The following is a 23,771-nucleotide window of genomic DNA, read 5'->3' as shown; positions in this document are numbered from 1 at the left end:
TGAAAATTTTGCATCAGCTTGTCTGTTAAATTGTCCAGCTGAGCCAAGAACTTCGCCTGCAGGGGTTTTGTAGTGATCTGCAGGAACTCTGCATTCACCTGGAAATAAAACATACATAAATATAGTAAACTAGAAGTTTAAATACAGACTGCTGAATCAACACACTGAAAGTTGCTAAACATTTGAACCATCAGTGAAGTTTGTCAAGACCTAAACTGTTTTTAGCTGAGTTTAGGAATATATCGCCACCTGTTGCTTTGGCATGTTCCTAGCAGCGTTTTCCTTCATTTTTACGTTTACCTGTGGACGGGATTATTTTTTAAAACGAAAACGGAAAATCTCCGTTTTCAAAAATACCTGTGTAAGTGTGGACGTAGCCGAAATCTTTTATAATAATAAATAGGTTTGAACGTCATGGGAGTGCGCATTGTGCTGCCTGCAGTTACTCTTCCGGCCACATGGTTCGCTTTTGGTAGCACCCTCAGTAAACTATGTAGTGCTTTTAAAGACACCTCAAAACGATACTTTCTACTAGAAAATGGCATATAATAATAAACACAGAATACCATATTTTTAGATTATAAAAAGAAAACAGTAAGAAAGAAGTTAGCTATAGGACATCATCTTTCATTGAGCACAATGGCTAGCTGCTAATAAGCTAGCACACGCTCCGACTTAAAAGTTGGCAGCTACACAATTTCTCCTCTAAAACAAGGCACTTTTGAAAAGACCTGGCTATATTGTCAAAAAAAAAAAAATAGTATTCAAGCAGAGAAGAGAATGGTAGCACCACCAAAAGTTCAAAAAACAACTGTTACAAGCTTCTATGATAAATAGCATTATAGATTTAGCTGATAAAGAAATACACAATTGGATATATGGAAAAATAATATGTTACCTTACCTGAAGGTGTAGTTTTATCCAAAAAGTACAGAGAGGCCAAGAGCAGCTGGATTCATTTAGGTGATCCTGAAAGAGCGCAAAATTTTCAAAGAAGGCGGACCGTTGTGTAACTCAGTAACTTTGTGTTCTTGTGACAAAGACTGCTTTGAGAGAAAATAATTTAGGTTCACCACACGAATAATAATTGCAGTAACGCTGGAGTGCTACATTTGCGTTGAATGAGATTAAAAATAATGTTTAAGCTTAAAGAGGGGCTTGAATTGATTTCTTTGAGTTTACAAATACTTAAGTGCAAAAATGTACTCCTCCTACCCCCAGTGCCCCAACAAACTCATTCATTTTGTGTTCAGAATCAGCCTCTGCTGGTTTTGAATAATTTTAGGTTTACACAAAGAAAATCAAATTAATTTGGTATTTTTTAATTGCATTTGTGAACAACTAACATAATTTGCATGTGTTCTTTGAAAGGAGGACCTGAATCTGTTTTTTGAGTGTAGTGTATATGTGCAATCAAACAAAGAGTATTTTTATGGTTTCATTTCAGCTCAAGTGCTACACTGCATTTATCATCAAATACGTTATGATTTCAGATGCCTTCTTAGTGTTGCTTTTTTGAAAACAAAATACAATCTTTAAAATGAAAGATAAAATACTAACAGTAAGCAAAAAAGCCAGTGAGCTATAGTAGGGCTGCTCGATTATGGCAAAAATGATAATCACGATTATTTTCACTGAAATTGAGATCTCGATCATTTGACGATATTTATTTAACCCTTTAGGACCTACTATAGAACCAAGTCTGCCAGAGCTTATATTAATTTTTTTTACATGTTGTAGTGCCATTTGTGGGAACATTTCAAGTTGCTATTCATCAATACAACTGTTATAGCCCATATTTTAATAATATGTATGAATTAAGTCCATAGTAACTACATTAATTGCAAAAAAAGTGCAATAAACTACAAAAAAATTGAAAATCGTTTTTGTTTTTTTGTTTTTTACATATATTTCTACTTGGAGAAATGTAAGAGGTTTAGGTTAAAAGTTTAATTACAAAAAAGTTGCAAAAAATAGTTTACAACAACAGGAAATTTAGTTTGAGTGTCTTCATAGTTTTATTTTGGAGATACAGCAATTTTTATATACTGCAGGAAAAACAAAAAAACAATCCTATGATGCAAATTTGCAAAGAAAACAGCAGGTGCATCAAAATAAAATATTTCCAACAGTGCAATTCCAGTTCTAAGCATCCCAGAAACTATTCAGAAAAGTCAAACATGACTTATAAAAGCACCAGTATAGGCTTTTAACACCTACAAGTAAAAAACTACATTTTCCGCGAAAATGACGTCACTTCCGGTTTTGGGCAGGAAATGGCGGACATGCAAACTATCTGTTTCAATGTGGGAAGTGTTACGAACAGCTGATCGGATCGTCAAAGCCTGTTTGTGGAATATTATGTTTTTGTTCCTGCAAGCGCTTTTTATGCAATTTTTGCAAAGCTATATGTGGAAGGAAACAGTGACCGAGGACAAGCTGATAGCATCAGATGTAAGTACAACTCCTCTGGTTTCATATGCAAAAAAAATTATTGCGCTAGCTTACGTGGTTCAGGTTCTACAGGGATTTAAAAATAGTTACACAAAACGGAGCTTGCTGCCCTGACCGGCTTAACAATAACAATGTATTGAATAATGACTTTAAAAAATAATATAAAATAGTGTGCAAATACTGATAACAGTGCAAATGTTTGCAATATAAGAAATAAATGAAAAATGTAAACATCCATGTTTAGTGAACTTTGCAGTGTTGCTCTGTGGTGCAGCTACGACACCATAGCAAAGTTTACAAACTATGTCTACTTGATCCACGTCTGACTCCACGAACCCATAATGTTTCCACACCACCGAAGGTGTTTTTTTTTTTTTTTTTTTTTTTTTTTTTGGTTTTTTTTTTCTAACCTCTCTTTTCAACCAACGGCAGACAGTCACTCTCCTCTCCAAATAACTTCTGCTTAACTTTCCGAGCTTCCCTCGGGTCCTCTTAATTGTTGTGACGAGTGTTCGAAATGCAGAGAGGTGCGCTCGATTTGCCACACGGAGCAGCGCGAGAGTAAAGCATGAGGGAGGGGCTAATAATCGGCTCAGTCATTTTTAATGATCGTTGAAAGCCCAGATCGTAATCGTGATTAAAATTTCGATTAATTGAGCTGCCCTAAGCTATAGTGGTGCCCAGGGCGTTCATATTTTGGTTGAAAATATACTTAAATGATTGATTCATAATCAAAATCATTGTCAAAGTATTCTGTAAAGTTATGTTGTGTATGTGTGTTTTTATATGTGAGCAATTTATCATCATTTAGCAGAGGAAAAACTAAAAGTTGCCCAAAATATTTGGCATAATTGGATGTGTCATACAAAAAAATGATCTTAGGTCAGTAACCAAAGTTGCAACATGCATTTATCAGTAATTTGACTGAATCAGATGTGGGCTGTTGTAGTCACTATGGTACATCTACAGCTAGAAGTTTAAATAATGGGTGAGATCTAAAATATGTCAGTGCTGAAAGCAGTGGTCACAAATCACATGGTGTGTGTGTGTGTGTGTGTGTGTGTGTGTGTGTGTGTGTGTGTGTGCAAGGTGTGTGTTTTATAATGAAAGTTTAACTCTGTGTGGTTGACCTTAATTTATCATATTAGTACCATGTCTCTAGAGTCTATGTAGATGTGTTTAAAGTTAGCAACTCGCGGCTAATTGATTTCAGTGAATGGCATGTTTATACTTCAGTTAGTGAATTACACCAAAAGGCAAATGTATGCATGTTTTTGTCTGTGTGTGTGTGTGTGTGTGTGTCTGTGTCTGTGTGTGTCTGTGTCTGTGTGTGAGAGAGAGAGCAGCAATCTGTAAAGTCTGTTTTTTAATGAGATCAATGCTTTCCTTCCCACATCCCCAGATGGTCAGAGTGCTAGAAGGTGTGTGTACGTATGTGCGTGTCAGAGTGTGTGGGTGAAAAGGGAAGGGGCTGCAGGGACCTTGGGCAGATAAATCTTTAATCATGTGCTTGCTCTCATGTTTGATTTAATTGGTCCCTTAAATCCATAAAAGGATCGAGGCATAATAGTTTACTAGCAAGTTGTCTGTGTGTGTGCATGTTTGTTTGTGTGTCTTGGTGCTTAAAGTAGCACTAGAGATATGATTATATTTAAAAACAAACCAACCAAAATATCTCAGAGACACTGTTTTCAAAAACACAGTTATAACATGCCTTTATTCTCATGCCTTGGTCATGTTTAATCTAGTGACTGAAGACTGAACATACTTTATTTGCTGTAGATATATACTCACAATATTTTACTCACAATACAAAATTATTGTGATTTTTAACATTTTGCCATATGCTGAGCATTACTGTAACACATGTGATTTCTCACCCTTTTTATGGTAAATGACGTCTCCAGAGGTAAAATTTGTCAAAAAATGCCAACACTGGCACTAAAACCTGCCATAAATGGAGGTTTTAGCTTAGTTACATAAGTAAATCTATTTGCTTGCTCTGAATTATTGCATTATTTTTCATATGAGTCAATTTAATGTAAGTCTGCTCAACTAACATCATCTCAGGATGGGGATGAGACGAGTTTGTAGTATTTCCAGAGTATTTAAATTTGTTTAATAAAATATTGATATTTGGTGTTCGTGCATAGGCACAATATCACAAGCAAAATATTGCGATACTCTGCTGTATCAACTTTTTCCCTCCGACCCCTAGTAACATAAAGGAGAGCTAATTTAAACCTGTTAATGTTTGTATTGACTTTGCACAGACTATATGCACCTGTATGTAGCTTTTGGAAAAAGAGAGATACAAGACTTTCCTCAAGAAGTCTCTCCCTCACTCTCTTTCCTTTTCCTCAGTTTTAAACCCTTCACTGTTTTCTCCCTCTGTCCCTGATGCAAGCCTTTTAATCAACAGGAAGAGCTGTGCAGAGGGGGTAAAGCTGTTCATGTGTGCAAGTGCTGTGATTGCGTTGTTTCTTTTGGGGCAAGGAAAGAGACAGATGTCTGTATAGGTTTGACTAAATGTGCGCGTGTGTGTGTGCGCGCGGTTGTCTGTATGCATCTTTGCATGTGTGGTTTATCTTGTTTTTTGCAACATATTCAACCACTTTCCTTAAAATCCTTTAAATGTTTGTGCAATGATATAAATAAATACACTGAGTGATTAAACTGATAAAAGGGGCTCCTTGCCTTTCTCAGTAATCACAATCTAGGTGTTTGTGTCTGTGTCTCACGATCCATCTTTCTATGCAGTGTGGGAGGAAAGAAAAAAGAAAAAATAGATGTATGAATTGCAGCCAAGCTTGCTTCTTAAGTTTTAATTTTCCAGCACAGATGTTCACGCTCACCACAAGGGAGTCAGCAGGAGGAGCTGCAAGGGAATTTTAAAGAAGCGTGAAATGGCATTTTGAGAGCTTCATGCTTCTGATATTTGACTATTTTGAACCAAATGAACGAAGGAGGCCGTTCTCCTTTGGACAACCATCGGTCGTCTGTGAAAACTTCTATCACTACAGTTTTTGCAGCAAGCAGTGTGTGACATTTGCATGCAGCAAGCACTCTGTCCCATTTTATGTAGCTCTGAATTTACATGTTTTACGAGTAAGATTTCAATATTCTTGTTTTGTTTGCTCATCAGCTCTGTGTTGGGCAGAGGTCTTGAGTCATCACTAGTTCAGTAGGTTCTCTAGGTTGTTGTTTTTTTGAAGGTCTTTAAACGGTTTTCTTTGGACATTTTTCACCCATTTTCATGGAAATTAATGTTTTTTGGTAAGCCACTTAAGACTTATGAATCATTCAAGTGTAAAAAAAAAGCCGCTTACTCAAGGGAAAAGGATGAATTATGCCAAATTACATAAGTGGGCCTAATATCAGTGGCAGCAGGTCTCGTGGAGTGATGAATCCAAATTTGACATTTTCACTTCCTTCCTACGTCAAGATGTATACAAAGGAGGAGAGAGGTACAGCACTAAGTGTCTGCAGCCATCTGTAAAGCACGGTGGAGGCTCTGTCATGGTTTGGAGCAGACTTCAAACCAGTGGTGTTGGGGATCTTGGGAAAATTGAAGGAATCTTTCACACAGGAGAGTGGCGTCATCTGGAAATCACCTGACTGGCACCAGCTTCATTTTTCAGCAAAAGTTAATCTCTTCTAGGTTGGAGACCCACCTCCAGTAAAGTTTTCATTATTTTCATAACCTTGGTGGCAGAGGGAGTAATAAAAATGCTGTGCACACAGTGACAGTGTGTATATCTCTATGAGCCTTTTCATACCGTAGGATCCTTTGTAACTTTGCATTTCTGTGTGTGCGCGCCTGCTTCCTACTGTTAGTGTCACCGTGATGAAGAGACTATGGATTGGTGTGTCGGATAATGAGTCTCTCTCTCTGTGTGTGCCTGCATATGCTTCCGAAATGTCCTGGTGATGAAGAGTTTTGCACCTCCTGTGTGTGCGTTTGTGTGTCTATAATGGAGAGCACATTACAGAGTGTGTTCCCAGAGATGGTCATTAACTTTGAAGGATTGTAAAGCCAGTGACCCCAGCTGGAAATGGAGGAGCCTGACCATTCCCCGTTTCCCCCTATAGACCCCAGACTTCTCTACTAATTGATTAAGCCAAGCATCGATGGGGGCAGCAGATACACACGAGTACACTGCACAGAAAGACCAACACAAACGCAAAAACCCACAGCACGCTGATTTAGGAAGCTTTCCACAATGAGGCTTCAAGGTCAGAAAATAAAGATCTAATATAGAAGCAGTACACACACACACACACACACACACACACACACACACACACACACACACACACATTCCTAGAAACAAAACTCTGCTGAAACACTTATATTGACAAACCGTCATCTTTCCCTCAGACTTGACAGTGAGATCAGTAACCAACTTCCTCCATGAGCAATGGTTGCATTTTGAAGTGAGCAAATTGTGTTTTGCAGTGGACAAAAACCATAAATTAACTGATTTTTTTTTTTTCTCAGCTCCATAAGCAGAGCACATGCATGCAGGGCAGGGAACACCAGGAATAATAGTATAAAGATGTCCGGGACTCGTGGGGGTGACTTCGAGTCGAAGAAGGTAATCTGTTTTCTCCAAATTAGCCCAACTAACCGAGGAAGCGTAGTAATGAGAAAATGATTGTATTTTCTTTTGCTCTATGGCTAGGGAAGATCTGTCTGTCCCCATCCCTCTTTTTCTTTTCTTTTTTTTTTTTTTTTCAGGAGGGTTGATCTCTTAACTTAAAGTTTCAGGAATTCAACTGCAAGGCTTATCAGATCTGGTGTGCAGCAGCATAAATTTTAAATGCAAATGGATGATTTTAGGATTAACTACAGGTTTTGGGGGATGAGTGATGGGAGTGTGTACACGGTCTTCTGAAACGTTATTTACCAAATGATATTATGAAAACTATAAATGGGGGGAAAATGATCGTCTTTGGCCCAAGTTTGAATTTTACTGATGGATACTTCTGTAAAGTGCAGGAAAGTTCTTCTGTTAATTGCTTTCATTTGAATTGTGAAATAGAATTACTGACACACATGAACTTGTGCGAACAGGGTGGCTTGGAGGGAAGAGATCATGTGTGTGTCATGTGTGTGTGTCCTGCTGTTCTCCCAGTGTGAGCGCACCTGCTGCTTTGGAAAAAGGATGGATCCACGAAGCGGATGAACGCTGTTTCCATGGACTGACTCAGCTGTGTGTGTCTGCCTTTGTGTGCGTGCGTGTGTGTGTGCGTGTCTCTAGGCTCAAGGCTAAGGGAGTGGGAGAGCGGGCGAGGAACAGATCAATTTCCTTTTTATTGTGGCAGAGCGGAGACTTGAGATGCATGGCCTCCTGTGACCCAGATTCATTCCTCTTTTCTCCTCTGCTCCTCCTCACTGGCAAAGTGGCGTAACATCAGATGGAGGGAGAGACAGAAAAGGACAGATGAAAGAGAATGGGTGGAAGAGGAAGGCAAAGGAGACGGTGTTGGATCTTTGCTGATAAAGGAAAAAAAAAAAGAGTGAGAAGCAGAGAAGAATGGAAATACGAGGCTTATTGTGAGGGCATTTTATGAATTACACCTGAGTGCTCATGAGAGCCCTTTGTGCATATAAAGAATATATCAGGATGGAGAGTCTGAGATACTTCCATTCCTTTGTTTGTGTACTGTAAGTTGGACTAATTCCAAAGTGAGTGACAAAAGAAATATAGCTGAAGTTTGTTGTAAAGTGATGGAGACAGAACTGCATCACCCAGGAGAAAGGGTATTTAACAAACATGCTGCCGTTATGTAATATGCTAATTATAATTACAAACATCCTCTAGCTGCTTTGCTTCCTCCCTTGTTGCTTCTGAGAGTAGGCTGCAGGCACACATGCTCCAGGTACCAGCGCTCCACTACCTGCTATGGTCACTGTTGTTTATTCAGATCTTCTTTGTGATGTCATAAAGGGTTCTGGGGACAGAGTGAGATTTTCCAAGGTGTTTGAGGGTTTTTTTTGGGGGGGGGGGGTTGTTTCTTTGTTTTTTGGTTTTTTTTTTAACTCCAAGAAGGAGACTTTGATTTGGCCTGCTGGGTGATTCGCAGCAGGTGGAAAAAATAGTCATCAGCAATTTTATTTTATTTTTATTTTTTTACCGAAATTCCGACTTGCTTACTGGCCTTGAAATTGTCATTGTGAGCAGATTAATGTGGTAAATGTTTAATATTTTATTTCTGTGGAACTAAATCTGTGGTCTGTATCCCTTGTGTAAAAGAACGCCTCCAGAGCCTGATGGTATTGACAGTTTGACAGGAAGTAAACATTATTGGTGCATCCTTTAGCCAAGCTGCTATGCTAGCTAGCTGTATTCTCCTTTCAGCTGGTCGATGTAGTTTTTCAGATGTATTTGTGTTTTGTTTTTTCTTTGTGGGCTTTGAGTGCATAAGGTGATAGATTTACAGACAGTTTCTAAAACTTAACTCACAGCTGAACTCTTCCGATGGATTAAAAAAAAAAGTTGTTTTTGGGCTCAACTGTCACAGTAATTGTGATAACACTATATGGCTACCTCACAGTTGTAGGCAGCATTTTTTTATACATCAGACTTGGTTTGAGCAGCCACAGAGCAACATTTCTTCACTGACTTTCCGACAGTTGGACAAAGGCAAACTGCCTTCTAGCAGAAATGCAGAAACGTCACAGACGAGGGTGTCCGTTTGCCCTGCCCTTACCTTCTGGCTGCCATCTGTTTCCCTCCTTCGTGATTTACAATTCAATTTATAATTTACATGAATTGCTAATTCTGCAATTTATACGTCTGACAGTTGCATTGTTAGAAGCCTCATTTACCAAAGTATTTTACACAATATTAAAACCTAATTCTTGCACAGGCTTTTGGTCCAAAGCCTTGGCTCGCCTTGGCCTCATTTGGCTCACTTTGGTCCTCTAACACACTGACAGATCCCGCCAATGCACAGATCTTAAGTCTGTCCAGTTCAACAGGAGTTGTGTACACACACACACACACACACACACACACACACACACACACACACACACACACACACACACACACACACACACACATAGCCCCCCACCCCAATCCAAAAATTCTTAGGAGGTGTGAAGGTTACTGCATCCAAAAGTGACTTACTGCTACTGTGAGTGGGGGGGCCCATCTGTCACATGGAGAAGAAGTGCCATTTAAACACACAGAGCAACATGGACGTACACACGGTGTTATGCTGAGGTAGGGGAAATGGCTGACTATCCCCTGTGCGAGTGGGAGTGTTTATGCAGTGAAGCAATGCAAGGTCATAGCGTGTGGCCGAGCCTCCAGCTTTGTCTGAATGTAGGAAAAAGTAGCATAATGGCTGTCATCATATACAATATATAGAGGTGTATTTCAGTCTGCATATCTAAGCAGCTTCTCTTTTTTTTTTGTGCACAAACCAAAAGGCCAGTGCACACCTTTGTGCAAGCAGATTGTATCTGCTCCTCGTTGGCTTTGTGGTTTGGCTGGAATTGTCTTGCACAGTGGACAATTTTTCACTGCGCACTAGGATTTGTCTTAAATACATATAGATCTTTAGGTTTGCCAATTAGGCTCCTCACATGTAACAAACTGTGTAAGTGGTGAGTGAGTACACTGCAAAAGATGGTAATCTCTTAAGATATTAAAATTACAAGCAACCCCAGTGCTCATTTCGGCACCATCCTCATACCCACACGCACACATGCACGCGCGCACACTAAAACTAGCAGACCATGTAGCTTATTATTAAATACCCAGTGACCTCCACCTAAACAGACCTAAATCTGAATTATAGTGCTGATTAGAAAACACTCATCCTTCACTGTGTGTATGTCACCTCATTAAATGAGGAGAGATCCCAGTCAGCTTCTCTTATTATCTCTGAGGCGTCATGCACGTGCTCCTGTGGAATATTGGGTAATGAAATGTCATGATACTCTGAGGCTGTGGTCAACCAAATTGTACCTACTCTTTAACCAACTTAGTGTTTTAAGCCTAAATGCACATTAAGAACCTAGTATTTGCAGGACGTTGAAGCACAGCAACCTTGTTATTTCACACTGAATTGATAGTATGATGAAGCACAGTTAATGAGCATGCATGTGCACGTATTCAAATGGCATTGGTGGGATGATGATAAGGTCAATGGTCACTGGTCCTGAGCTATAATAAACAATTTCCATCATGATGTAATTTTTCGATTTTTCATTTTGCATGCACTTGGATGCCTTTTTGGAAACATTAGGCCCAAATATATTGATGTCGTGGGCTTTGTATGGCCAACCTTCCACATTGACCTACACCCTTGGACTTTCACTACAAAATTCACTGCACGACTTCACTGTTCATACGATATTATCAGTAAAAGGTTCAGAGGGTTTTAAATGAATTACTGGTGCTCTTGCTATTCTTGGTCTTTTTGATTTCCTCTAAATTGAGGGTAGAGTATCTTGTCCAATAAAAACCATATGAAACCACAAGAGATCTGTCTGTGTGCTTTTGCTAGTGGCTAATGAATGAAGGTAAAAACAGCACTCAAGTGCTGGCAGTCACAAATTTTTAATTCTGTCTTTGAGTTTTATAAGTGTTTCTGACATGAAGACACGCACACACCTTTCTGTGTCTGTTAACGGTGTGAGGCTCACCACTGAGTCACCCTCTTCACCGACACCTTCACATTTTTGCAATTCATGCTCACCCACCAGTTATCATCACCCATCTGCCTTCCTCTCCTACGCCTTGCAGCTTGTTATGGCTCAAGTTGGCAGCGGGTAGACACTCATTCGAGCTGTGCTGGTGCTACATGTGGGCAGAGTTCAGGCCTGCAGGTCATTAAATGGTGACGGTGTCCGTCATGCTCTTCACAAGAGGGATCTATTGACTCCAGTACTTCACACTTGATTTTTATAGCAGTCAAAGAGTAGTTGGCACTGTGAAAACATAATTTCAAAAAACGAATCGACTGCAACTTTAAAACCATGGATACAGGAAGTGAATTACTTTTATTTTCTTGTTACACTGCAATGTACTGTTGAAAAATTCACACCTGGGGCAGTGGCCTGGCCTCCAAATTCCCCCAACCACAATTAGTTTTCTGCAGGATGCACTAAAAGGAGCCAACTCCTCAAGACCCTGCCCCAAAACCCACAGGACACACAGGATCACAATCCTGGTGGGTGGTTGTGCTGTCAGCTGACTTTGGGAAGACTGGTGTTCAAGAAGGCTATATCTTTATAACATTTTGGTACTTTTGCATCTTATTTCTTTCACAATAATAAATACAGATAGATTCTTGAGGGTTGGCTGCACAATACAGAGTATTCCTGTTTGCCTAACTGTGTCCCACATTGAGGCAGGACTCCCTGTCTGCCTGCCCTGCTCGTCCTCCCCGCGTTATCTCCCCTCCGTTTCTCCCTTTCTTCCTCTTCCTCATCTGATTTGGTTTTCATTAAGTCTTAATCTATGTTGGGGCTCCAGCGTGTCACACAGTGCTCATTGTGTAGGATCGATGTGTCGCTCGTCTCCTTCCCGGTCGGACCCTTATCAGCCCAGACAAACCACAAGGCCCCTAATCAAGGCTGCCCTTCTTTCCATGCTAATTCAACAGCAGCTAGAGCCGATTGGAATTCGGCTCATTGTTTGCCATCCAACTCAATAAAGCACTTGCACCTCGGGGAGGAAAAGGTGTGTCGGGTAGCTTCACTCATATTGCTAACAAGACTTTACTTAAGATGACTCAGGGGAAAAAATTGTTTCTCCCACTGTGATGAAATCTGATGGGCACAAATTCAACAGTGAAAATGTCGAGGCGTACCCAGCAGGTGCCTAAGGTATCCTTGAGATGCTTTAACCAGTGTTTAAATATGATAACTGTTTGTTTGGGACTCTGAGTGTTAGCTAAGACATGCTTTGAGGTAGCACTTAGAAGAAAAAAAGAAAGAAAAGAGTTGTATGATTCATTCCTGCATTTTGTTAGTTTGTGGAAACTTTAAGCTCTTTGCTCTAATCTGTATCCAGGTTCACATATTTGTGTGGTTGGTATGAAATGTTGCCTTCAGTTGCAATTAGGAGTGCATTTCAAAGCTGATCGCTATTGAATATATTCAAGTGTTAAAAAAGCCTGGCTTTCTTAACACTTTTCTTAAGAGTTTCCTGAGATTTGTAATTAAGGAGAGCAAAGATGCCTTTTGATAATGATGTTGGAAATGTAACTAGTTCTCAGAAGATTAAAGCCAACCGTACTCAGTAGGGGCTTGAGGAGCATCTGAAAGAAAATCTAAAATTTTCTTTCAGATGTTCTCAATAGGAACAAAAATCTATTTGACTTTTTGATAATGTTGCCAATTATTCATTAAAAAAATTAGTGTGACTAGATCATCGAATTATTTGTTATGAATAATTTACGTAATGACGAAGCACATGAAGTGCCTATTGTTTTTACGTGAATCAGCAGGAAGTACTCATCATGTGTAGCTCTGGCTAACATAAATGCCTTGGTGTTACTTGAGGACGGATACAAAAGAAAATATCTATAGACTGGACAAGGTAATGGAGCATAGTCGATAGTAAGTGTATAGAGGTTATGGCAGCGTGAAGGGAGAACAAATCTGAACCTTTTGCAAATGAGGGTCATTTGAAAGGAATCTGAATTTCCAACCCCAGCTGTGGTTGTTCTTTGGTTGAATATTTGAATGTCATGTGCATGGTGTTTTTACTTGTCAAGCTTTTGCTGGTGAAGTTTGTTTTCAAATTCAAAAATCAATATATGACTTTTTTTTGGTCGGTTTTTAGTTTTTTTCCCCAGATGCTTAAAGAGTTGTTGATATGCTTCCTTAGCCCACCCTAGCTCAAAAAAGATTTAATTTTAAACCTACACTTTATCATTTTCTGTTTCTTGAACATGATGGAGTAGCTGACAAATAAAGGGGCATATCCTGACATCCGAAAATCTTGAACCAAGTAATATTTATCCAAATGGCTTATACAATTAATGAGCAAATGTATAAAACTAACCATATGTTTCAGTGATAGACTGGTGTTGGGTATTTTTTGTGTTCACACATATTGTATATTGTGACAGAGTTACAGATTGACTCAGCGGTGCTTTGTGCAAGGTCTCAGCACGCAGCTTATGGAACCACTTAAATAGTAGTGAATTGAATGAGGCACAAAAGGCTGCGTGAGTCATTTTGCCCTGGACTCGTATCAAACGCGCATCAATCTGTCCATTAAAATTTATATGCACAACGTGTTTCCTGCACTGTGCAATAGGAGTACAGCACTGTGCAGCTCAGTCACTGACAAACAGCTGAACTTTTCAGTGTAGTAATAATAGCAGGCTTTACGATGAAGATTAATGGACATGTGTTGTGTTAATGGTGATTGTTAATCTTCACCTCACCACCCCATCCGCGGCACATACACACGCGTTCTGGCTTTTCATTGATCCCCACTGTGTTTAATCACGGGGTATCATTCTGCAGAGATTAGGACACTCGCGCACACTAATCGTGGGGTGTCAGATGGTCTACGTGGGGTCTCCTTCTCCATCTCTGTCACTCGCTGATCCTCGGATGTCAGTCAGTGATGATCTGTGAATGATTTTAGAAGAGATTAGATGGGAACTAGCAAAACACTTTGAAGATAATGACGTTATAAGAAGCTGTGTGGGGCGGAGGATCGGCTCCTTTCTGACAAATCTTTCAAGTTTAGTGTAGTGCTTTCAACGTGAGTATTAAAAGTGAGGTTGAATCTCAGTGCTTTATGTCCTTTATGTTCCTTTTCACTTCCTCTGCTCCTGGTATCACATCCATTTCTTGCTCTGTAACTTTTGATTATGCCCCTCAACAAGTTAATCCACTCTCCCCTCCAATTATACCGTCTGACTTTACCGCTCAGCAAGTTTTTGTCCTGTAACCTGAAGGTCAGAAAAATCAGCACTGTTTTTCCTCTCGTTTTGCTGCTGTACACCCTTCTTTAACTGCTTAATTGCAGTAGTTGATAATTTATGATGCTTCCTTTTATAGGTGCCCCTACAGGGCTCAGCAGAAAGGTTAGACGTGCCTCAGAGAGTGAGCTCCTCAGCGTGCTATCCCAGGAAACTGTGGTGTGATGATGGATTTTAAAACTGAACTGTGCATATATTTCTTTGTGTGTATTATTTCAACAATAATGGAAAAGAGAAATAGAACATCAGCAGTCTTAAGTCCTTTACAGATTTAACGCTGTGACTATTTCGTGGTTTAAAACTATTTTTTGTACTTGCCTATTCCTAACACAGTCGATTAATTTGATCTAAATAAACAGATCTGACCAATCAGACCACAGCATTTGTTCACAGGGACACAAATAGCGCGCCAGTACTGAATACACAAGTAGTAAAATGAAACTGTATATACCTCAGACACACAGCTAAATGCTGTTCTGGGTCAGTCGTGTCTCTGAAAGGATTTCCCTGCCTCCTCAGATGTGGTCCCAACTCTAACAGCAGGAGCTCAACTTGCCCTGCTGACAATCCTGACATATGTACGAAAGCGGCCGAGATACAGCTTCAACTCCTGGATCAGATCAAGAAAGTCTCCCTGCTGCTGCTGCAGTCTCGTGAAACTTTTTGATAAACCCAGAATCTTTTGTTTCTTCCTTTTCTTGTTTAGAAACATCAGCTCATGATTGCCTGATGTCGACTACATTTTTTTGTGGCAGTGCATTTTTTTAAAAGATAATCTCTTTGCAAAATGGCAACGCTTTCAGCGTGTCTGTATACGTTACACGATGCGTTTCCATCCAAAAACATCAGAATTTCATGTTTTATCGCAGCGCGCTCGGTGTATAATGGCCTCTACAACCTTCTGCTGTACAAATAGATGTCTTGTGATTTTTTTCCAAGTTCATCATTTGAGCGTACATATCTTTGATCTTGCATTATCTGCATGCCTTTGTATTATTATTTTTATAGAAATATTATTGGGGAAATCTTTCATCTAATAGCAATTATGCAATGAACTGCTGAACACAGGCTTGACTGTGGCCAACGCTTTTTTTCTCCTACTCTTTGCTATATAATTTATACACCAGGACTCCTTTTAATGCTGATTCCTGTGAAACTGCCGTCCTCCACAAAAGGATGGGGTCACTTGAACAGGCTGTACTGAATTGCTAAAATATATTATATAAACATGTTTTAATATATTTTTTTGTAAGTTTTGTCAATAACATTTTGCTTAGATTTGTGCGACTAAAATTGAATCCCATGAATCTTCTTTCAAATCTTACACCTGCATGGTCTCTAGTGCTGACTCCTGCAGAACCAGTTTGTTTTCCTCCTCTGCTGTTCAGTGGAGGTGATCAGTCAAGGTCATAGTGTGAGCTCCTATACTTCTCCTGCATGGATAAACACCCAAGCCCTCTGTGTTTGGCTCATATTTGTCCCCAGCCTCTTGAAAATCCAATTATTCTTATCCTTGATGAATGGATGGAGGATTCAGGGCCTGGGGATCCACCCCACATTCAGATTTAGTAACTTAATAACTCCACATCCATGCATAACACTTCTCTCATTCCAAAGAACAGCACCACCGAAACATAAATATTGTTCAATTTCGCTGTGCCTTATTGCAACATTTTAATGAATAGATATATGCGCTAATCAGATATTTTTCATTATATAGGAAGCTGTCAAAAGTCGCTCTCTGGATGTTTTTCCTTTGCCCTTGCTCCCCTTTTCATATTAAAAAGCTGTTGTGTTCCAGTGAAACCAAATGGCCAGTTTTTATAAACCTCCCACGTTTGTTTTAGCTTTCCTGTGTTACTGGAAGATTATTGGGGAAAATGTGAATAATAATGAAGTGAGAATTTCTCCTTTGTGAATGGGGAAAACTGAGGCCAGCTGCTAAAATGTCAGCATAAGAAACGGGGAGAAAGACAGCAGACAGGCGTACAGTATTGCTTCATGGTGTAACTGTAGACCTGCGATGACTGATGTGTTCCATCTCTCTTTATATCACTATCAGTTTAATTAATGTGGCAGCCACAGACTGAATGAATGGAAAGGTCATAGCCAGGACTCAAACGCAAGATATTACATATCCATCTAATCTGTACTCTGCTCCCTGACTGGGAATTATGTTCATGTGATACACTTGTCCCAGTGTAACCCAGAGTCTGTATAGACAGAATAAGTTAGAGGACCACTGCCTTGTTATTTAGTGTCTATTTAGCTCCTCAGGCAGTGCTTTTAAAAAATAAATGTTATTTTGACGGTGCAATTATATTGCAAGTGTTTGCATCAGACTGCTGAATTAAACGGTTGTGCAAGTCCAAAATGTGGTCCAGGTGCAGACCAGCACATGTGAGCTTGCGTTTGTGAAAGCGGTGGGTTGCTAAATCTCAGTGCACTGATCCATAGAAACAAAACCACAGGACCCGCTTGTGCCACCTTCACACGGCTAAACTCAGTCTGTATCACTCTCCCTGATGGGTTCTGCTGTACGGTACATCTGAAGTTAGTGTTGTAGAACGTAATCTTCCAAACATAACTGGAAACAGGATTGTTTGCCACTCGAGACAGATTAAGACGCAAGGTTTGAGCCCAGGCGCCCCACCCCCACCTCCGGCAGGGTCGGTGAAACCAAATGCAACTTTTCCTTAGTAATGCTTTAAACATGGCTCTCACACACTTTGCTTATACTCAGTTTTATAACTCGCTGATAATGCCCTCTTTCCCTCCATCTCATTTCGATTGTACCGGCCAAATGACCTCTGTTAGGAATATTGATTTGAATGGGAATGCCTGTTCAAGCCTTTCTAAATCTGTGCGCTCGCCATCCGTGGAAGAAAAAAACATGCTGTTCTGTCGCTCGCTGGGAAAATGTCATTACACCAGCTGTCTCAGGCCCGATGCCCACCGCAGCCACTCGACTGGCTGCTGAAACTCACAGAAACACACAGAAAATGACATAACGCTGCATCGTCGGAGGATTCCTAATAAGATGTTATGCTGATATTCCCATCTATAGTAAGTGCAGCCATAATGACAAATAATATATAATAATGTAATAATATATTCTTATATTTCAGTTTCAGTTGGGGAACTCTGCATCTGCTGCTGGTAGATAGAGATGTCTGGCCTACCACAAGCTACCACATCTGCTTAATATGACTAATGGATTAGATTAAGCTGGGGTGATATGCATGTACTGCATGCATGTCTGCTGGGATGGGACGGGGTGGAGCCGAGTGAGAGATTGTGTTTGTAAGCATTTTATTTCCCCAGAGTGTGTGTGTGTGTGTGTGTGTGTGTGTGTGTGTGCGTGCGTGTAAAAGGGGGTCTGTATGCATGCATGTGCAATAAATCTGCATTAATTAGATGTGAGAGAGGGGGGGGAAAATTCAGCAACCCAGAATTTTTGGCAGAATTTTGACGCGTGCAACGTCAATGTCGAAAATTGTTCAAGAGATTCAGGGCATCTTTTAACAATGATATTAATCTCTTTGTATGTACTACTTTATTACAAGGCCTAAAAAAACAGAATACATAAACTGTGTAAGCGTTCTCTGTAAGGGATTTTGTCTGACTAAGTATGAGTGTGAATAGGATGAGTAGGATGTTACGCTGGCTTTATATGAAATTGTGGTGCGGTATTTTGGCTGTGTGGTCTGCCACGTCAAGCTCTGTGTTTTTGGGGATGATGAATTTCACTGTAAAGAAACACTCCTGCAGTAATAATCAGTAGAACCAAATTTGATTCATTTCAGGAAGCAGCATAACAGCATTTTTGGGTAAAATGTACTTTGTTCGGCCTGAAGACCTGACCTGACGAGAAGATCGATCAACAGTCTCTAAGCTCTTGACAGAGTCGTCCATGTTTACCCTGTAGGCCCCACTTCAAACCCATTTCCTATGACAGCAAACAAGCTTATAAAAACTTAATAGTTTAATTAAAGTTAAATGTGAGCAGTGCAGTTTCCATCTACTAACCCTAGGGCTCGTTTCAATCTGATGATGCCTGATGTTCTCATGTGCTGTCTAGATTTCAAAATCAGTTTTCACTTAAGTTGAGTTTCATAAGAGGCCATTGTACAGCCGAGCGTAACAGATAACACGGGGAGAAATGGAGTAGACGGGAGCATAATGGACCGTGAACCAGACTTAAAATCACAACATTATGAGCAGAAGTATTATAAACCCATCTGGAGCGCAGTACCTCCCTTCATACCTTCTCTTTTTTTTTTCTTTTTTTTTTCCCTCGAGGCAAAGACTCCTCAGGCAATTTAGACATGACGGCATCGACAGTCCTCAGAAACTGGAGGTCAGAACAGTGAGGAAGGCTTTATGCATGACAGTCTTTGTTAGCCACTGTTACAGTAGGTGTGTGTGTGTGTGTGTGTGTGTGTGTGTGTGTGTCAGAGAGTTGGAGAAAGTGAAAGAGAGGATGCCCTGGAGTTGTGACTTGCTGTGGGGCTCATCTCTTCTCTTCCTCCTTCCCTCCATCACTTCATCCTCCTCCTCGTCATTGCCTGTGGTGTTTCTCTGTCACTCTCTGTTAGTTAATCAATGTTGTGTGATATAAAAAAATCACTATATTTGAAAGAATAATTGTGCTTTATTAAAGCGGGGGGAGGTGGGGAGGCAACGTGTATCTTTTGCAGCATTAGACAAAAAAAAATCTATACTAATCTTTCGGCATTTTGTAATTCAAGCAGCCTGAGAGGGAACAAGACTCCTGCACATCCTCTGGGCTCTCGCTTTGTCTAGATTTCTGCCAACTTCTGTGATCAGCTTTGGGGTTTTTAGCCATACTTTCTATCAGTAATACCAACATTACACTCAGCAAGTTAAGTGCGTCAAATCACACTGGCATGTCCTGATATGTCCTGATACCAACAATCCAATGTTGATGCCTACTCCAGCAAGTGGAAGGGTTGTGGTTTTAAAGCTTTCTCTATGTCATGTGAACAGTAGCATGGCTGTTTGGCGAACACAAGCAGTCATATAACAAGTACCCAAGTATACCTTAAAGCTAGCCAAAGATTTTACAGGAAAAGAATCTCAGTGGGATCGTCACTATAGTATTTCTATAACTTTATCTTCTCTGATACCGATCAGTCTGTCAGTAATGACCCGATACTAGTGATCTTGTTTTTAAAAATTGGAAATATGTTTAAAATTCATAGAAGGAATTTTTTTGGAACATGCTGTGATCTTTATTCAGCAGGATAAGAAACAGTTTCTTTCCACCGATAAAGAAAGTGTAGTTACTGTAATACAGGGGGTGGCTGTAGCTCAGGAGGTACAGTCCTCTACTGATCAGAAGGTTGGTGGTTCGATCCCTGGCTCCTCCAGTCTGCATGCCAGGTATCCTTGGGCAAGATACTTACCCCAAGTTCATCCATGCATCCATCAGAGTATGAATGTTAGCAAGCACTAAAAAACTTAGAATAAAGTGCTTGTGTGATTGGGTGAATGTGGCAAAGTTCTTCGAGTACTCTGGGAGATTGGAAAAGTGCTATATAGGAATGAGCCATCCATTTTCAGCCACTCATTCAGGGCAAACTGGTAATATACTATAAAATAGATCTAGGGACAGGCTTTTGGGTCATAGACTCTATTTTTAGTTTCCTTTTCTACTTTGGGCATAGTCTCAGGTCTGTTGATGAATGAGGTTTGCGAAGATACTGGTTCCAGGCAAGGAAAGCGGTAAATGTGGCGAAGAAAAGTCAGATTGCATTTCCCGAAATGCAATCTCGAAACCACTGGCTATCATCTGGGGACAATTTGGTTTTCTAGCAATTGATCTGCAGATGTAAATAATGACATCTGCTAGCTGCACCACAAGCACTGAAATATTGATCACTGTCCCCAAAAGCTAAGGTAGCAAGCAACTGATGAGCTCGGATATGGCTGTGATGGTGTTAAAACCTTTTCAGGTCCAGCCATGATTGGTGACTTTCCACATTTTTTTGGAAGGCAATACAGCCTTTGGGAATTCTTAATAACTAAAGTCTTTAAAACATCCACTGCTGGCTATAGACTGTGACTGTCACTTTCTGCTTTACTCCAGGTAAGTGTTTTATATATAGACTATGTAAACAGTAATGTTTAATTTCAAGTTATTTCCCCCCAAAATGAGCCAACATACACCAAAATTACTTTTCTAGGCTAACATTTTGTGTTGGGCACAATGTGGATCAAAACAGTAGAAGGTGATGGATAATTATCAGATAATGATTTGTTATGGATAAAATTCTATATCTCTTGAGCAAGAGCAATCAAAATACCTGAAAGCAGTTCAGTAAATACTCTTCTGAAATGTCATGCAATAATGTTGCATACATTTGTGCGCTCTGAGTACTGAGAATTCAACTCTGAGGATGACATTCTGGCAGAATAGATAATAATTTAACTGTCTGCATTTCTAAACAAAAAGCTTGCTCTAATTGCAGCATGTGCAGCATTCAGTTAAAATCTTATGCTTGCTAATAGCTTTCAAGGCACATAAAGAAATGTTGGTCCAAGCGTCACCCTCCCCTTGTAGAGATTCCTCTACTCTTTGCTCCAATTACCCGAGTGCGGTCCGCCATAATGACTTGTCGCCATTTGTGTAGAGAGGAGGGGAGGGTGTATGAGAACAAGAAGTGTTGGAGAGAGAAAGCATGAAAGGGTGATGAGGTGTAAATGATCTCCATCCCACTGCTGTGCTGCTTGTTTCCCCATCCTATCTCGATTTTCATACCGCTTACGTGCCTGCAGTCTCGGTGGTGGTGGTGAGGGGGTTTTCATTCGCTGCTTGAGCCCACATTTGCTTCTTGAGATGCAACACATCCACAGACTTTGCATTAGTTGAATCTCAGGAGTTGACACCTCTCCTTCCTAGGATCTAATGTGAAAGCTCACCTCCTACCACTGTCGTTACCCTCGCGTGATCCTGTTTTTCCTTTCTGCCCTTCTAGGCTTTGGGGTGGACTTTGGACCTCGCTCTAGTCTTCACCCTTGCTTTTCTTTTCCTTACTTTGCCCCTGTTGTCTGCTTTGCCTTAGACAGGATCACACAGAGTTAGAAAACCACCTGTCTTTTTTCACCTGCTGCCATAGATTTATTTGGAGGGTTTGAACAGAAGCAGGAACCACTCCACTGCATTCCCACTGAAAGAAAAGCGATGATTTATGCTTTTAGATGTGTTTATATCTCATAAGAAATGTTTCATCATGTGGTTTATTTATGAAAGTGGTGCCTATCTCTTTTTATGTCAAATGTGTATGAAATCACCATACGAGATATGGATATGCCATGCTAGACTTGTACATAGGGGAAACTGGAAGTTTATTTTCCTCATATGGCTTAAGTCTTTGATATAACACCACACCACAATGTTAATGACCCACTCTGGACCCACTTATAGCCATAATTTAACTCCTTGTCTCCTGTGGATTACTACCATTTGTTGGCTAAAGTGCTCCTTTGTTCAGCAGCAGTTAATTATGAAAAGGGGATCAATTGAATTATTCGGCTCCCCTCAGCAGGGAAAGTAAAGGCATACCTCTTATTGTCAAGTCTGACCAAAAGCTTTACAAAGAAATTCTGTTCTTGCAGAGTATTGCAGTTTTCCTTTACCAACATTACCACTTATTTTTTTCCCTGTCCTGAAAATCATTATATGTTGTTGTGCATTGTGTTATATTGCCTGGGGAATGATTCACAGGAGGGAGATTACAAAATAGGGTAATCATAATCCTGACATTTATTTGCAGTTGAGTTTTACACAAACGATTGCATCTCGATAACATGTTTTCTTTATCAGCCACCAGCACTGTAAAACTCAATTTTCCTTCTGGGCAATACTTTCTTTGTCCAAAAAGGTCTATAGCCTCAAAGCACAGAGAACTCTCTAGAATATAGACTTTGAACAGCTCCCTCTGTAGCAGCAGAAGCCATTATACAACTGTTTTCACAGGGCAAACACTTCCCATGACTTGTACACTGATGGTAATGTGTCATTTAGATTTAAAGTGTCAGATGTTGAATATGAAATGCATACGTGCCCAGAGTTTCCAAAGGCATTGAAGGATAATTCCCTGGAGTACTCTGTCGCTGTACCGCTGTAAAGTAAATCTTTCTTTTTGTCAACTTATTTGTTTTGGCCCCCAACCAACCAAACATGGTTCTGCACGAGGTTACTTCCTTTTAAAAGGGTGTTTTTCTTTCCCACTGTTGCCAAGTGCTTGCACGATGCTATGTGTCAGGCAGGGGATGGTTTAAGACACTCACTGAAAGATGCACTTTATATATCAATCCAATGTTTCTTGTGTCACGTTTAATAAACACACCTTGTGCCTTTCCTATTAGGAGGAATATATTGCAGATACATAATTTCTGTAAAGAGAAATTGTTTTCCCAAGTTGGCATCTTCCTTTCCACTGGCAGTCTGTGAACATGAATGTGTTTATAGATGTAACAAGAGTGTTTCAGGCCCCTTAATAGCTCCTGTTATTGGGTGCCTGAACATTACCACCTTGGAGGAATAGCTCTTTGGAAACCCGTTAAAGAGAGCTGTCACTCCAAGATGGAGCCTGACGAGATGTCGCTATAATAATGATGAACGATGCACCTAAACTGGCCTTTTGGTCTCTATTAAAGCACACACCCGGCAGCGTCCATATACTTACACATGAGTTGTCACTTAGTCCCTGCTATCTAATGCGATGATATTCAGGGTGTCAGTCTGTGCTCATCCATGCATGGATTCATTTATTTGGAGGGGGACTGTGTTAAAATATTAGCATATATTTCTGACTTAAATAAAAACTTCTCTCCCAGAACAACTTACACTGAGGAACATTTATTTGTATTCTGTCCTCATAATCAATATCCAAGTAATAAGGATGGATTAATTGCTTATTCATCACCTAACACCCGGTCCCTAATCCCATCCCTGATTATCATAACAGGCATTATCATGGGTGGCTCAGTGTTGCCACACGAGATGCTGGATCCTCACAGTTGAACTGTTGAGCTGCTGTGGTGTTTGAGTTTTGCATGTACTTTCCCATTTTCCTCATGCATGAGTATCAGGTTTTTTTGGCCATTTACATGTTTGTTTCCTGGTCTTGTTTCCTCATTAAATCGAGCTTCCTTCCCTATATGTGCCATGAAATACTCCAGCTTAGAAGCACAAAGTATAAGGTTTAGTCAAAAATAGATCCTGATGTTCTGTCAAGCAATAGAAACGTTCGGGTTCTATGCAAAGGTAGTTCGTAGAAGAAGTCTTATTTCCCTGTAGCTTGACTGGGTGCAGTCAGGAT

General features: G+C 40.1%; 1 protein-coding gene and 1 long non-coding RNA gene across 2 annotated transcripts in view; one reads left to right on the top strand and one right to left on the bottom strand.

Moving 5' to 3' along the window:
• Nucleotides 1–964, bottom strand: part of LOC146614586 (uncharacterized) — a 1,193-nt gene extending 229 nt beyond the window's left edge. Inside the window, exons 1-2 of the long non-coding RNA XR_014906995.1 lie at nucleotides 904–964; nucleotides 1–98 (exon numbers count right to left, since the gene is read on the bottom strand). The exon at nucleotides 1–98 is cut by the window's left edge and continues 58 nt beyond it. This is a non-coding gene — a long non-coding RNA (uncharacterized LOC146614586). The remainder of the gene's footprint in view (nucleotides 99–903) is intronic.
• lrp8 (low density lipoprotein receptor-related protein 8, apolipoprotein e receptor) overlaps nucleotides 1–23,771 on the top strand; it is a 189,031-nt gene that overhangs the window by 20,354 nt on the left and 144,906 nt on the right. The window lies entirely within an intron of this gene.

This window comes from Diplotaxodon limnothrissa, linkage group LG17 (assembly GCF_057381915.1).
Source record: "Diplotaxodon limnothrissa isolate DT_005_m linkage group LG17, D_limnothrissa_male_GT1.1, whole genome shotgun sequence".
NCBI lineage: Eukaryota > Metazoa > Chordata > Actinopteri > Cichliformes > Cichlidae > Diplotaxodon > Diplotaxodon limnothrissa.
The sequence above is the reverse complement of the archived record's forward strand: the minus strand, read 5'-3'. Positions and strand labels throughout refer to the sequence as shown.